At 40.1% G+C, this 11,228-nt stretch overlaps 1 long non-coding RNA gene across 1 annotated transcript; it reads left to right on the top strand.

Annotated features, from left to right (window-relative positions):
• The first annotated feature begins 226 nt into the window (after positions 1-226).
• LOC123455074 lies at positions 227-10,860 on the top strand. Its single transcript, XR_006633658.1, has 3 exons — positions 227-298; positions 9,917-10,082; positions 10,826-10,860. It is a non-coding gene; the product is annotated as an uncharacterized LOC123455074 (long non-coding RNA).
• The last annotated feature ends 368 nt before the right edge of the window (positions 10,861-11,228 follow it).

Genomic DNA, 11,228 nt, shown 5'->3' with positions numbered 1-11,228 from the left:
TGTGCACACCTCAGCTGGCTGTGGGACTCCACCTCTTGAAATTCCTATTTTCTGTGTCAAATATCTCTTTGGGGAGAAAGGCGAATGTGTGTGTGTGGGGGGTGGAGAGAAAGATAAAGAAGAGAGGAAAGAGAGGGAACTACCCTCCTCCTGCAGTGTGAAAGGGCACTTTGTATTACAGTGCAGGACAATGGGAGAGATTTGAGAGTTGGCCCAGGGAATGATTGGATCTTCGATTCTCCACATTGATCAGTGTGTTTGATTTTCCTGCCTTTTGAAAGAAGAGAATCAGTTACAGGTTTGTTTGTTTTTAAATCTCGGTCCAGGATTGAAAATATTAAGCAAAGAATAGAAACTTAAAAAGTATAAGTGGGTTTGTGATATCAGAAGCAGTGGGCAGAATCACGGCCCAAAGACTGCTCCAGGGCTAAACAATCTATCGACAGGGCTTCCTGATTGCGTTTTTCTCTGACATTCCCATGTGGAAACTTTGCCCCAACTGGGGAGAGTGGGGGGAGGGGGATGCTTTTCTCTTAACACTCTCCGAGCATGGCTTTAATAAAAGGATGGACTTCTAATTCCAAATTTCTATCTACCAGTCACAAAATCATAGAAATTCTGAGCCCTGGAAGAGGCTTCACGGGGCTCAAGGACCACCTCACAGTTTAAGGCAGGTGTAACAGAATTGTTTTAGATTGTATTTTATGGGTGAATTCTTAAAGGTTTTGAGAAGACAGTTCACGGGCCCAGGTGACATTGGTCAATGAGTTTTCTTTACAGTTAAAAAGCCCCCATAGGGACCCAGTTTTTTCCCCACCTGCCCCTTTCCTATAAGTTTATGAATTACGTTTTGTATGTCCCAAGTCTTAACTTTGAGCCATCGCAACCCTAAGAGATGAATCATAAGGGTACGTGGAATCATAAAAACAAAAAATTGAGGTCTCAGATCCCCAGGGGAAGCGCTGTGCTTGGTACAGATCTGTCATCCAACGTGGATTTCTCCAGGCTGCGGCTGCGTGGCAGCTGGACCGCGGGATGCCTGGGGCCGGCCTCAGAGAAGCTGGATACGGCGGGTCGGGAGAGGCTGCTCGATGCTGAGCAGAGGCCTGGGGATGCTGGCGGTAGCCACCTGGAGCCCGGGCCAGGCGGGACTGCTGCTTCAGAGTCCCGGGCCACTGGGGTCGCGCGGAGACCCGGCCAGCAGAGCACAGGGCTCACTGGAGGCTCGCGATCCTCGCCGCGGAGCCCCGCAGGAGTGCGCGCGGGATGTTCAGAAAGATGCCGCGGGAGAGGCTTAGGTAGCGGGAGGCACAGCCGGGCCACCTGGCTGGCGGGAGTGGAGGGCAAGACCGCGGAGGGACATGAAAATTAACCGTCATGGTTGACAACCTCCCTCCCCGTTTAAAGCCTACCCGGTTGGAACATCAGAGACCGAAATGCCTGGGACTCACACGCTAGTGCAACAAAATTTCCACGCGACTCAGGGGTGGAGGACAAGCACCACTTGGGGACAGCTGCGCACATCACTCTGGCCCCCACCCACCCCATCTGACCTACAGGAAACGAAATTAAAACTCCGAATCTGAGGAGCCCACGCATGGACATTCCCAGATTAATCTCCCAGGACAAGACAGTCCCTCCCCAGTCACATATTATTGAGGAGAAGGGGACTGGGTGCGATAGGTACACGTCTGCCCAGGGAACTCTTTATATCCAAAGGCTGAAGCACCTGGGCGGGGAGGAGGTAACCCTATAGAAAGTGCCCTTGCTGCACGCTGGGCGTTTTCTCAGTCCTGATCCGGAGGGTGGGGACATTTTCTGAACACAGGATTCAGTAGTGAAGGGCTTTAAGTCAGCTCTCCACCAGCTGTAGGACTTTAGTATCCTAATGTTTTTGGTTTAAACCAAGAATAATTTCTTGTAATCCAATCTGTTAATAGTGTTTCCATGACATACTACTGGGTATGGAACACTCGGTTCCCCAGCTCTTTTGTATCATTTTCACCAGAAACATTTTTACGATTCAAGGTACTCAGAACTGGCCAGACGTTCACACGAAGATCTCCTTCCTCTGAGCATTGCACCCTGTCTCCACCCAGGGACTCAAGGAGCTGACTCAATGGACAGTGAGGACCAGAAAGTTGATTAGCAAAGCCCCTCCCCACCCCACCCCACTGGACCACTCCTTATTTTGAGATTACTATCTTGATATCAGTTCCTTGATTCCTAACCAAAAATTACTTACTTTTACAACTTGGAAACATTGTAATTTCACTCTTGGTTTTTTTTTCCTGCTTATTTGTCTAGTTAGTTATTTATTTCTCCTTCTTCTTCTCCTTCCTCCTCTTCTTTAATGCAGAGGGTGGCATGTGGGGAAGGAGATGGAAAAGACACTTCTTACCTCAGGTTTGGTTCTTTAGAGCAATGTGATAATGAAGAAGTTGCTTTAAAAAAAACTCCTGATTGAAAAGGAAGGCTTCTCAGAAGAGTTAAGAGACAGAAGAGCCTGGAGGAAAAAGAGAAAAAGAAAAGGCCTTGATTTGTAAATAAAGAACCATTAAGGAGAGAGAGGAACAGATAAGAGAGCATTCCAGAGACCCCCATCTCTCTTCCCCACACATCCCTTCTCTCAAGAACTTTACTTACATTATCTCATTTAATTCTCACTCAACCCTAGATGTAAGGTAATATTTTTCTGTTTTGACAGATGAGAAAAATGTATAACTGAGACCTAAAGTCAGTTGCCTGGGGCATATAGCTAGTTAGGACCATGATTAGAATTCATTAAGGGGCAAAGAAGAATTCCTTGTGAGTTATTGCTTTTAAATCTGGGTAGTTAAAGAAAGCTAGGAAGTTCTAGTCTTTTGTGGGTGAGGGTAGGTGGATCTTTAGATTGGTGAAGACATGCATCCATGAATTTCCTTATCTATCATGTGGTCTGGAAACAGACTGTGAAGGTTTGAGAAAACTGAATGGTGCTCAGATTCACTACACAAGGTTCTGTTTGAAGTAAAGGAACTACTGGATTCAACCAGGCAGACACCTAGGGCCTTGAGGAAACTTCTAAGTCTTTGCAGAAGAAACCAAAATGTTTTCAACCATTTCAAATTTGATTCTCAATTGGAGAATAGACGAACTGTAGGATTGCAAAGTGTGACTCCAAGTAATGGCCCCACCCAATAAGAGTGAGCAAAGCTTTTACACTAACTGAAGGTAACAATGTCTGTGCCCACCTGCGTGACCCCAGCAGTCTTATCGTCTCTGGGTTTCCACATGGTCATCTGTAAAATAAGGCCAGTAAAAACTCAAGGGTTTTATAGCAATAAAAATAGTGTGGATAAAAGCCAGAATGACTGATGTGAGACTGAAGTGTTAGCAACATTCAGTGTGATTAAAGCACCAGAGAGCATGTTTGGGGGCAGTGGGGTCACAACCGACTGGGCTGGTGAAAGAAAACTTTCTGAGAATTTTGCCTGGGTCTGGCTCTGGGGAAAAGACATGGAATCTCAATAGTGTGTGAATCCACAGTGACTCCTTGGAAGAGATAGATACTCAGAAAAGCAGCAATGAACTCTGGAAAGGTGGGGAATGTTTACCAAATGTTGTCTTCACTTCATGAGCCTTCCTCATCTTGAGCTCAAACCACCAGTTTCCTTTCAAGGTTGATGTGAAATGCCCCACGTAGCTATGAAACATGCTAATACTGATGCCTACATGAAATTCAAATATTTTTGTCCTTATTAACTCCTGTACTGCAGGGGAATTTCATTTCCTCAACTTAGGTGTTTTGTGTGTGTGTGTGACAGTTTCATGTAGCATAGGCTAGCCTTCAACTTGCTCTGTAGTTGAGGATGGCCATGAACTCCTGATCCTCCCACATCCACATCTTAAATTCTGGGAGTACAGGTAGGTACCACCATGGCTAGCTTTCCAATGCATTTGATACTGGTAATTTAACCACCTTTTAAAATATACACAAATATTTAAATTGTTATTTCCCCAAGTGAATTACTACTGACATGCTTGCATTTCAATAGAACTATGGAATTGCACTTTAAAATGCACCACAAGGGCTGGAGAGATGGCTTAGCGGTTAAGCGCTTGTCTGTGAAGCCTAAGGACCCCAGTTCAAGGCTCGGTTCCCCAGGTCCCACGTTAGCCAGATGCACAAGGGGGCGCACGTGTCTGGAATTCGTTTGCAGTGGCTGGAAGCCCTGGCGCGCCCATTCTCTCTCTCTCCCTGTATCTGTCTTTCTCTCTGTGTCTGTCGCTCTCAAATAAATAAATAAATAATGAACAAAAAATATTTTAAAATGCACCACAAAACATCTGGATGTTTTAGCCCAAGAAAAGCAAGATTAATTCTAGATATTTGCTTTGAGAATGATTTTTTTCTGATTATGAAAGTAGATGTTCGTGTTCCACTGCAGACAGCATAATATAAGTATAAAATGGGGAAGAAAAGCTACAATTAAGGGGCTAGATAGATAGCTCAGCAGTAAAGGTGCTTGCTTGCAAAGCTTAATAACCTAGGTTTGGTTCCCCAGTATCCACTTAAATCCAGATGCACAAAGTGGTGCATGAACCTGAAGTTTGTTTGCAGAGGCTAGAGGCTCTGGCACGCCCATTCTCTCTGTCTCTCTTCTCTCTCTCTGCTTGTAAACAAAATAAATAAAATGTTTTTTGGAAAACAAAAAACAAATACCAAGAAGACATTCATTTCAACATATTAGAATTAATCCGTTAATATTTTTCTGTTAGCCTTCTGGTATTTTTGCCATTTTTAAAATGTTGGTATGAAGACTATGTGTACAAAATTATGCATTCTGCTTATTTATTTATTTTCCCCACATCACTAAAACTTATGTCATAGATCACCTTTAGTGACTTTCTAATTTGTCGTCATACCAATATAACATAATTCTCCATGGCTGAATGTTTATGGGCTCCAGTTTTTGCTATTATGAATTATGCTAAAATGAAAATGTGTATGCACCAATCCTTGGGTTTAACAGTTCTGAAGAAGAGATGTGTATCTTCTCAAGGCTTGTGAGATCTATCCTAAAATAGTTTTAGTAGTTGTGGCCACTTCCATCCTACCAGTGGCATGTGAAGGGTGTTACTGGGACCTAATGTTTCTAGCAATAATAATATCATTATCAAAATAAAATCCTTTCTTTTTTAAAAAAAGATTTATTTTTATTTATTTATTAGAGAGAGGAGAAATAGAGAGAGAGAGAGAGAGAGAGAGAGAGAGAGAGAGAGAGAGGAGAGATATGAATGGGTGTGCCAGGACCTCTAGCCACTGCAAATAAACTCCAGATGCATGTGCTACCATGTGCATCTGGCTTACATGGGATCTGGAAAATCAAACCTGGGTCTTCAGACTTCACAGGCAAGTGCCTTAACTGCTAAGCCATCTCTAGAGCCCAATAAAATCCTTTCTAATTGGACTGATTAAAACATATTGTGCTTTTGGGCTACAGGGATGGCTTAGCAGTTAAAGTATTTGCCTGTAAAGTCAAAGGACCCAGGTTCAATTCCCCAGGACCCACATTAGCCAGATGCACAAGGGGATTCATGAGTCTGGAGTTTGTTTTCAGTGGCTTGAGGCCCTGGCACAAGTGTTCATTCTCTCTCTCTCTCTCTCTCTCTCTCTCTCTCTCTCTGTCAAAGAATTAAATAAAATAAATATTGCGCTTTTTATTTTTACTTATTTAGGACTACTCTCATAAACCACCTTTTCAGATATTCCTTAGCCATTTTTTTTTTTCATAAATGATCTATCCATGTCTTTTGCCTCTTAAGACCTTAGGGCTTTGAAGATCTATGTAATTCCCTCAAATCAGTCTTGTCAAGTTTGTGGTAGTTATCTTTACCATTTACTCATCATTTAATTTTGTTCATGATTCTTAATATGTAAAATTTAGTAGATGTTTAGATAAGTATATTAAAGCATGGCTTGATATGGCCCTTTGTTTTGTGTTATTCTAAAAAAAACACATCAGGTATTCACCTATTGTTTTCTACTTGCATTTTATATATATATTTTTTTTTACAGTTAGCTATTTACTGCTTTGGTAGATTATCACAGTGTGAGATGAGGATCTGATCCCACCACCATCACCATCGAATAGTAAGGCAGTTTCTCCAAGACCATCAACTCAACTTCATCTCCCGTTGATTGACTATGCTCCCTGGATCAAACACCAGAGCCAAGGAAGCTGTTCACAGCACTGTAGCCAATAGTCAGGGCTATGGGGCATCAGCCAATCAAAACAGACTCTGGGATTGGGGGCGGAACATCCTAGCCAAGGACTATCACACAAATGTAACATAAGAACTTCCTATATACATGTGCTAGAAGAGGCACCCTTTGAAGGATGATTCGTATGACAACTTGACATGTGTAAAAGGACCCTTTGGTAAGCCCTATTGGGAGCATTTAGATTTTAAATTAGTCCCACTGAGTTCATGCAACAAATATTATTTAAGTCTATACTATGGACAGACATTAAGGTAAAGAATCTCATTCTCTGTTACCTCTGTCTCTACATCTATCTCTCTTCCTCTCCCTGTGCATGTGTGTTTGTAAGTACCTCACATTGTCAACCAATGCTACCAAACTATATAATATTGTATCAGATATTACTACAGTTTTCCTTTTTTTATGGCACATCTTTTCTTCATTTAATTAATTGTCACATTGGGCTGCACTCCTATTCCTACTTGCCCTTTCTGAATATGACACAAATCACCTCTGCAGTAATTTTGTTTCCTTATTTAAAAATTGATAAGCATGAGACTGTCCATGTCCAGCTGCTCTCTCTTAGATGCCTGCTCCGTGAAGAATGCTGCTTGCTACATTGTGCACTGGCTTCAGTTTCAAGTGCGTCGGAACTCTCATATATTATAACAGTACCAGAAAGACTGTCTCTGATTGTCCACCTGACCTTTCTTTTTGCTTTAAAATAATTTAAATCACTTCAAGAGAGATTGGGGAGGAAACTTTATACCTAACCAAGTTTTTATTAAATGATGTTACTGGAATCTGGAAATTGAAAGAAAAGTTCAGTTTATTAATTTTCCTAGAATAATACAAAATGAAAATAATTAGTTAATTATTGCTATAAAGAAAGACCTATTGATTTCTAAGAGTCTAGCCAGAGTGGCTGGGGCCAAGGGAGTCAAGACCATCCGGAGTGTGACATCTGAGGGGTTTACTGAAATATTTGGCCAAGGGTTCTACTTTGGATGGGCAATTAGAACAGTGTAACACATTGTCAGGAAAACAAGAAGTGAGAAATTCAGGGAACAATCATAACTCTAGAGCCTGGCAAGTGACACAGCAGCCAGAAGGGTGACAGCAATACTTCATCCAGGGAGAGAACTGGTTAGAACCACCAAGCCCTCACTGAGAGGCAGAGAGTCTGCGAGCCTCTAAGGCTCCAAACAACATCAAAGTGATCAGATTTACAGAGATTAATCAGATTAGGCTTCTTGACACTCGGCAGAAGGTTGGCTCAGGGTAAAACTTTAGCAGACAAATATTGATCTATTGTATTTCTGGAGCACCTTAGCTGTGGCAGTGAGGGTAAATTGGTGTTGGACTCAGGAATGCATGGAGTGTAGTGAGCCTTGATGGGTTCCATGGTGTTACTATGGTGCTTGCTTGCTTCTTCTCTTGAATATTTTTCTTTTGATGGAGTACCTCTAAATTAATGATTTTTATTAAAGAATGTTTTTCATAGTTAGCATGCTGCCATTGCATTTTTGCTATGGGAAAACTTTACAGTTTACATATTATAATATAAAAGTATACCTTTTTCTTTATGTTAATGTGCTCCTCCCAATACCCAGGAAAAAAATAAAAACAAAACAAAACAAAACAAACAACAGCAACTACAACAAAGAAAAAAAAAAAACATGCTGCTGCTAAGAACTGCATCCTGCCCCAATGGTTTTTCCCCATCATGGCACTGACACCTGCCTTTCTCTGATCACTACTTTGAAAGGCTAAATACTCCATTTCTCCGATTGTATTCCTTCCAAGTTTAATGTTGGTGTGACTCAACTTTAGTTCTTCATTCCTTCCTCAACCCAGTGACTTGGGTTATAAAAGAGTGAAATTTAGAATAAAAGCAAACGAGATGAGATGTTACAAAAAAGGCCATAATGTTTACATCTGACTGAAAGAATTATGGGGGTGATTTTTCAGTTATGTTTTCAGATGCTACTTTTTAAGCGTCCAATGATGTGTGTATTATATGTATACTAAAAGTAAAGGTTTGTTGATTTGATAAATAGTATTTTACCACTTTGAAGTAACATAATTTACTTAATCAATTGACTCAATTTTCATATGGAAAAGGTGTAATTCACACCTATTTGTAGTCAGAAACACCACATCTCTTCCCCAAGTGGGAAGGTGAAAGCCTTGGGAAGAGCTGTATAAAAGTTCTCAACCCCATCAGGAAGAATTTATTGTTTGAAATGTGGCATACATATATAGTCTGTGTTCAGTACAACAGTCAGCCTCACAACACATTGTACAAATAATAACACAGTGAGAAATTCATATTTGTACCCTAAGTGAACATTATTGTTTAAAGAAGTACTGGGTAGAACTGGAAAACTATTTAATAATTAATACTTTTGACATATGTATTCTATATTGTCATCATGATTCTGAAAATGATACTCCTACTACTAGAAGAAGAGGAATTTTTCATAATCTCCTCCTTTCAAATGATGGTCATTATTAGGTGTTATTCTTTGCTAAATTAGAAAATATTATCCCTATTATATTAATGAGAATTCCTTTGATCAGTCGCGAGGAAAACATTTCTTTTCATTACCACTCATTTTTTTTCTTTTTTCTTTACTTCTTGCTTCTTCTCTTGAATATTTTTCTTTTGATGGAGTACCTCTAAATTAATGATTTTTACTAAAGAATGTTTTTCATAGTTAGCATGCTGCCATTGCATATTTGGTATGGGAAAACTTTACAGTTTACATATTATAATATAAAAGTATACCTTTTTCTTTATGTTAATGTGCAGACAGGTCCTATCTTGTACAACTTCAAACTCACTTAACTACAGTTTGTTCTATTTTGTTGTTCTTGGTGTCTCTCAAATAAATAAATAAATTAAATTAAATATTTAAATATTAATGGAGAAAAATACCTAAATCTATATCATACCATTCACTGCAGTAAATCTAAAATGAATTAAATGTTTACATGAAGAAAAGGATGCTAGAATACCCAAGAAAAGGTATTTATAAAAGGCAAAATCTAGGCTGGAGAGATGGTTAAGAGATTAAGGAAATTACCTATAAAGCCTAATAATCTGGTTTGATTTTGTAGTACCCATGTAAAGCCAGATGCAGAAAGTGGTGCAAGCATCTGGAGTTTTGTTTGCAGTAGCTAGAGGTCCTTCATCTACCCATTCTCTCCCTTTCTCTCTCTCCTTGTAAATAAATAAAAAAAAATTAAATGTAAAATCTTGGCTGGAGAGATGGCTTAGCAGTTAAGGTGCTTGCCTACAAAGCTAAAGGGCCCAGGTTAGATTCCTCAGGACCCACATAAGCCAGATGCACAAGGTGGCGCATGCATTTGAAGCTCTCTTGCATTGGCTGGATGCCCTGGTAAGCCCATTGTCTCTCTCTCTGCCTGTGAAGCCAGGTCCAAGTTCCCAGTATCCACATAAAGCAGATGCACATGGTGGTGAATGCGTCTTGAGTTTGTTTTCAGTGGCTAGAACTCCTAGTGCACTCATTCTCACTCTATCTGCCTTTCTTTTTCTCTCAAAAAAATTAATAATAATCTTTTGAAATTGCTTAAAGATAAAACTCAGGATGATTTTTTTTCATGTTGTGGAATTTTACTTTGTTGTTCTTTATTCCATTTCAGCTTTCTTGAGATTTCTTTTGTTGGTTTGCCTGCTTGGTTTTAGAGGGAGAAGAGACAGATGCTCAACCAAAACAAGCACCTAACAAGTGGCAGTGCCCAGCATTTCCTGCAGCTGGTGACAAAGCTCAATCCTGAGACTTCCAAGTTTGTGGGAACATCTGGAAAGGTTTGTTTTCTTAATCATTTTGTTTGTTTGTTTGTTTGTTTGTTTCAAGGTAGGGTTACACTCCAGCCTAGGCTGACCTGGAATTCACTATGTAGTCTCAGGGCAGCCTCGAACTCACGGCAATCCTTCTACCTCTGCCTCCTGGCTGCTGGGATTAAAGGGATTAAAGGCATGCGCCCCCACACCTGGCTTGGAAAGTTTTTTTTTTTTTTTAAGGAAATTGAAGCAGCCCATCCTTCCTCTTCTCCCCTGCTTGATGGTGAATATAGTGGCTGAACTTCAGCATTATCTTTGATGGCAAAATAACCTTGACAAGGGAAAGAAATATGGCACAGCAATTAAATAGAACAAGCCTGAATCTTTAGAAACTATAGAGGTGTATGTCATAGTAATAGGTGTGAGCATGCTTTTGAATTTTTATTTGTTTTACTAGGCTATTGTCCTTTTGTGTTTTATATTATCTGAAATTTTGAAAGACATGTGTTCTTTGGCCCACTTTAATTTTTTTTCTTCAGATAATCTATTAATTAACAATCTTTGGTAAGATTATTTAGCTAATTATAACTCTACTGACCACAACATTATCTATATTTTAAATAGCACTCTACTAATTGTCTTACTAAAGTAAAGAAAGTCTCGATATTTTAGTTCTCTGGAAACCTACCTGTAGGTATGATAATTTGTTTGGTCTTTGTCTAAGGGTCCTGGTAAACTGCTTTAAAAACATCTGCTTCTCTTTTCAGATGGTGATGACCACTGGGATGACCCAAAAGGCAACATATTGCTGAGAAGAAGAGACAGAGGAGTGTCCAGCACTGAAACATCTCTATTACATCCTCCAAGGCTCAGGGTCCATTGTGGAAGAGGTGGCAGAAAAAATATAAGAGCCAATGCAACTGTCCAGACAAAAATTGGCCTTGATATCCATGACCTTGTAGTACTTAGCAATACCTACCCGAGACCCTCATAATAGGAGCAAAAGATAGAGACATCAAATTAAAAGACAGACTAATGAAGAGAGAGGGGATATTATGGAAAACAGAGTTGTGAAGGGGAAAGTGAGGGAGGGGAGGGAAATATCATGGTTTATTGTCTGTAAATATAGAAGTTGTCAATAAAATAAAGAAAAAAAGTCTGAGATTTCCT

This window comes from Jaculus jaculus, chromosome 15 (assembly GCF_020740685.1).
Source record: "Jaculus jaculus isolate mJacJac1 chromosome 15, mJacJac1.mat.Y.cur, whole genome shotgun sequence".
Lineage (NCBI taxonomy): Eukaryota > Metazoa > Chordata > Mammalia > Rodentia > Dipodidae > Jaculus > Jaculus jaculus.
Note: the sequence above shows the minus strand (reverse complement) of the source record. Positions and strands in the feature narration are given on the sequence as shown.